Raw genomic sequence first — 6066 nt, forward strand, 5'->3', positions numbered from 1 at the left:
GGCAGATTCACTCGCCACAGGGGCGAGGAAATGAAACCTAAACAGCCAACTTAGTTTGGCTTAGTTTAGCAGTTAGCGATGTCTTTCACTCACTCTCAGTCTCTGCTGTGTTTAGCTATTTCCCTGCTTTCCTGTTAGCGTTAGCACTAGTCGGCTGCCACGCTAACGTTCCTACTCTTCTCCCTGAGCCTGCGGCTCATGACTCCGGCTCACGCAGAGTAGGGATGTTAGCGTTAGCTCCTGGAGTTAGCACTAGAGCTACTACGGCTACTGGAGTAGCTTGCAGCTATGGAGCGCTTCTACCAGCTCTTCTAGTCACTGAGCCTCGCCTCCATCTCAGCAATTATATTGCATTTATTACAGGGACCATCATCATTGAAGTAGGCAGGGGAATAGCTAAACACAGCCCGCCAGGCTACATTTTACAATGCTAATTGCAAATGTTAGCTGGGCTGTCGGGCTACTCACCTAACCGTAACGCCTGACCCATTGCTGGGACAGAGCCGCTAATAACTCAAGCTCCGGACATTAACCCATGCTACGATTGTAACATTAAATTTAATTGAATCGACATAGCAACATGTGTCTAACGTTACTGTAGCACTAATTAAAACAGAGGGGGTGGGGGGGATTCACATGAATGTACATGAACGCGCAGCCGGACCGGCTTGTAAACAAGGGGCTGGAGATCAACACAGAGAGAGGGTGTGTGAGGTCATGCTGTACTCCAGATGAAATTACACCTCTAGTTCTTCACATAGCAATTTTTTAATTCCTTCAATCTAGAAATGATGAATTTCGCTTATTGCTCCTTTATTAAGTCATCATAAATCAGAAATCATCTTTAGAAGGAGCAGATGTTACCTTAAGCTGCTCGGGACATGTTAAAGTTAATATTTTAACGGAGCGAGGTGAGCTAATTGCTAGCGTGCTCGGTTGCTTTGAGATGGCTGTCAGAGATGGCAGAGGTATGACCACATGATCCTGTTTGAGCTATAACAGGTGGTGTGTTCCACGTTTTATTTCCCAGTTGCTTTTGGAAAGAAGAATAGAGGACTGTAAACAAACTGCAAACAAATTGTTGCCTTGGAAATCGCCGGTTTCACTTCAACACCAGAAGCTGCACCCATAATTCGCGCAAGGTATCAAGGTATCCCAGTCACTTGGGAACGCTCAAGGAAAAATATCTTTTAGAAAATGGAGTCACACCCAAGCCACCCTCCTCTGATAAATACAGATTAGTCCCTTAGCTCATCACACACTGCTCATATACAATGGAGTCCCAATTTTCCAGAGGTCACTGTGTCTTTTTGCAACATTTGAATCAAATACACAGAGTACAGATTTGTATTTTCCAGTCAACTCCCTGTTAAACTCAGTCTGTGCGCCCCTCAGTGGCCATGCATGGTACCACAGCTGTGATGGACAGAAAGGACACCTCTGTGATTCTCAAGTGTCCTCAGGTGTGTCTCAGCTAACAGGAAACGGCTTCCAGTCACGAGCCCACAGACTACACACTCCTAGGTAAACCGGAAACACCAGAAGTGGCGCATGCAGTAAAGTTAGCAGCTCCAGTCAGGATGTAAACAGATTATTAAAAGGATATTTTTGGACTCCAGCTGTTCAGACATCGCCTGGAATCTTCCCTGTAGTCGCTGCATCGTCTCCTCCATCTGAAGACAACACAACAGGACAGATATGAACACAGATGGAGCTTCAACAGGACACACAGCTGCCATGAGACAAACTTACCGCCTCTGTCATGTCTTTGGCTGCTTTACAGTCTGTCTTTGACATCGTCTCTGCACCAACACGCTGATATTATGATGTAATCTAATTATCCGCCATTAAATGTGACTGTAGTCGTTAGTTTGGTCAAACTGGGCCGTGACAGCGGCTGTATACGTCCCAACTCAGTTTCCCCTCAGAGACGTTAGCAGTGACTCCCATAACTTTGCGGCAAGTTGAGACGACAGAAGGAAAACAATGGCACTTCCGGTTGCAGCTTTCGGCATTTCAAAATAAAAGTCAAAGTGTTCCTTAATTGTTCAGTAAAGACTCAAAGACAGAAAGAAGAAATCATCTATTTTACGAGTTATTTGTGCTGAAGTAATGAACAACTTTTCATGAAAACTGTTTTAAATCATGTATAGATTTTTCTTGCTCACCTGTGAAACCAGTGTTTAGACTGTTGGGATAAATGTTTTGGGAGCATTTAGCAGTTTACATTAGGTTAGTTTAGTCTCTAGGTTTTTTGGTTAGTCTTATGAGTTCTGTATATTACATGCAATTTGTTTTCTTAAAGCTAAACGTGTTCATAAACACAATTTACAATACAGTTTGCTTCATGTCTGGGCCCCTGTTCTTAAGTTTTCGATAGCCTATCAGGGTGTTTCATTTCACATCTCTATTATTTCTGTTTTTGTGAATGAAATTGTGAATTGAATTAAATAGATATGAAGTTATTACATTTTCATATGTAGGCTATTCATATATATGTCCATCATTGACAAAAGTCAAAGTTGTATCTCCTTACTTCATGCTATACTCTGTATTTAGCCAGCTAACACAGACATGGGTGTAGATTTCCGGTGGGACACAGGGGACACTTCCTCCTCAATGTTTAGAACATGTGCGTTTGTTCCCCTGAACAAAAACTTCACCAGGCACCAGGGGTGTAAATATAGACAGGGCAGGCACTGTGGTTGCACTGGGGCCCATGGGGTGGGGAGGGCCGTGTGGATGATTCAGATTGCCATGTTGGAACTGCATCTGTGTTTATTAAAAAAAATATAAAAAAAACTCACATTAAATTATAAATGGTGCCATTTGCTATGAAAGTCAAACCCATCCATGTCTTAATTTTCTTTTCTTTTCTTTCTTTTTGGGGTTAGATAGCCAATAGAAACCTATAACAAAATATAAAAATGCTGAATGACTTTTTTTAAACTATTAAATCAAATAAATAATTTCTTATTCTCTTTGATATTTTTTTGTCATATACAGGTATGCAATGATGATGGTTGGGTAACATGTATATTCACGTTGTCTAATGTCAAGTCTCTGTTTAATCAAGCTATTTAATTTAAACAAGCTGATATGATACATTAGCTGGTTTAGGCACAAAATCTGTCAAGACTGACAAGCTGAGCACATCTGCAAGTCCAGCGAGCAGTCATGTCTTTCAAATGTAAAAGCAGTAGTAAGAAAGGACAAGAGAGAAACATGCAGGGGGGGAAAGTAGCAGAGGTCTGTTGAAACAAAAGTCAAATGGTCGGGAGCTGGGCCAGAAAGCTCGCGGCCTCGTTCCCATCTTCTCGAACGGACTTTCTTTGTTTTCCATTAGATATCAAAAACTCAAATACTCAGAGGTAAAAAAAAAAATCACTGGAGACACGTAGAATCAGATGCAACTGAGTTTAATGTGCTCGCAGGCAACAAACACATCACAACTCAATGAGTCAAGCTCCGGAGCAAGACTGAAATTTCTTTGTTTGCGCACTCGTTTTTATTGTGAAGATTTTCTGCTGAGTCGTCTCTTTCTTAATCCTTCCCACTTGGCTCTGATCGTAATGATGTCACATTTCTGCTGAGTTTCCACTTTTTTCCTTTCATCCTACCACCATAACGGTGTCATATTTTCTGCTGAGCCTTCACTTTTTCTCCTTTCATCCTAAACCCCACCTATTTACTTGTACTCGTAATGTTTTCCTGGACAATCTAAGACCGCCTCCTCTTACCAGGGTCATTCTCAGGACAAGCTGTAATTCCCCTAACTTTCCACCAGTGTTTCTGAGCCCATCCTCATGCTATTTTTAGAAATGATGCCTAGGTACTTTTCCACCACAATGCTTAGGTGCTCAGTGAGTGTGTGTCATAAGAATACATAAAATAATAAACCAGGGTGTGATTTGTCAGTTGCACAGAGTACATTGCTTCAACACATATCTTTAAAGGTCAACTTAAAGGTACAGTATACACACTTCAGTAAACATTACACTACAGGTCCTTGAATTAGATCTCTAGACTCTTGCCGCTAATGTAGAGATGCAAACTGCAGCCACTGGCTAATTTAAAAGGCCAGGGTGCAGAGAGAACAAGAAAGTGAAAGGAGCAGAAAGGCAATGGCCAAAGAAAAGTGTGAAGAAGTATATGAACTTGGCAAAGGTGAGTAAAGCTTGAGTAAATGTGAACGTGTCCTGGATAGGTTTATGACACTGGATTTGGAAATTGATGAACTGGGTGTGGATGAGGGGCCCAATCTGAAAATTTTGTCCCCTGGTCAACAATTCCTGTCATCAGCATTGATGCAGAACTCACTCAGAAGCTGTCATATAATGACCTCATTAACGACCTCGCAGCCAAGAAATGCAGATGTGTGTGCGTCTGTAGAGGCTCCCGCAACTTCTGAAAACACCTACTCCATAGTTTTCAGTGGAGAATATACTATATCTGCAGAATCGTTAAGTTTCGTAAAGTTTACTTCTGTTTGTGTGACAAGGACAGTTCTGTTTTTCTTATTATTTATTTATATTTATTCTAACAATAATGGTATTGATGTATCATGTCATATCATATTAGGGATGCACAAACTATCAGAAGCGGCCAACAAGCTTTTCTTATTATGCACAATGAATGAATATTACATACATTTAAGAGTATCGTGTCTCCATCTGCTGGTGGGCCATCACAATAAGAGTAAGCATATATAATATGATGTTAATTCCACTACAGAAGAGACTTGATGATCACTAAAATTCAGTAGAGAAAAAAGTGTATATATATATAATATATCTGTCTCAGTTATCAGTTATTGGTCAAATGAGTTGTTACATATGGGATAGCGGCAAAACATCCAAAGTAGAACAACAAAGCAGTTGAGCAACTGCGCTCAGGCCCCTAAATCCTCTGCAACACCCCAAAAACACATGCTGGAAATGACATGTTATTATCTTTTATTATGAAGGTATATTGTACTGAGCCTCCGGTCTCATGCTGACTTACTGTGACTAGCTTGACTTTCACATCCATGGTTGCAAATGGGCAGAGCAGTTTTATTAACCCTTTGTAGACTGGTTCATCCTGTCAGGCAGGTTAGTGTGTGTGTGTGTGTGTGTGTGTGTGTGTGTGTGTGTGTGTGTGTGTGTGTGTGTGTGTCCTGTGTGATGCAGAGCAGCAGGAACAATTTCCTGTCCTCTGGCTTTTACATAAGAGATTATCCTGGATCACAGTGACAGATGAGAGATGAGATTGTCTGCCATGAGAGTTACATAACTTTCATTAAACCTTTATAAATCTGTATAATCTGGATTTTGAGTTGGTGACAGTCACTCCTGGTGAATATGTTAGTGTGTAGCCGAACATAATTAGAGAGGCCTGTTAATCTGGAGTGCAGAGCTCAGTGTACTCTGAGTCTCACTGGTGGGACGTGCGAACCTAAAAGTCAACTCAAACAAACCAGGTTACATGAAATATTTAAGAAAATGAAGCTCTACCGACGGGAAAAAATAGGCAGAGTGAGATTTTCTATTGAGCCCTTCTGCAATGGATGTTGCTCTTCAATACAATATTTATGGCAAGCAGCAGGGCCAGATTCAGTCTGTACAGGGGTCTGAGGGGCCCCAGGAGCAGGAGCACACTGTGCCTGGTTGGTAATCCAGCCTTACTTTGCAGGAGGGCTGTTTGAAAATATTATTATCACTGTGAAATCTATTAACATGCACTACATACAGGGATTTTTTCATTGCAGAAAGTGTCCCTGTAAGCCATGACAGTGTGACAGTGAGCCAGCATGAACAATATTACACTGAACAAAAATATAAACGCAACACTTTTGTTTTTGCTCCCATTTTTCATGAGCTGAACTCAAAGATCTAAAACATTTAAGACCATTTCTCACAAATATTGTTCACAAATCTGTCTAAATCTGTGTTAGTGAGCACTTCTCCTTTGCCGAGATAATCCATCCCACCTCACAGGTGTGGCATATCAAGATGCCGATTAAACAGCATGATTATTGCACAGGTGTGCCTTAGGCTGGCCACAATAAAAGGCCACTCTGAAATG

Source organism: Epinephelus moara, chromosome 22, assembly GCF_006386435.1.
Source record: "Epinephelus moara isolate mb chromosome 22, YSFRI_EMoa_1.0, whole genome shotgun sequence".
NCBI lineage: Eukaryota > Metazoa > Chordata > Actinopteri > Perciformes > Serranidae > Epinephelus > Epinephelus moara.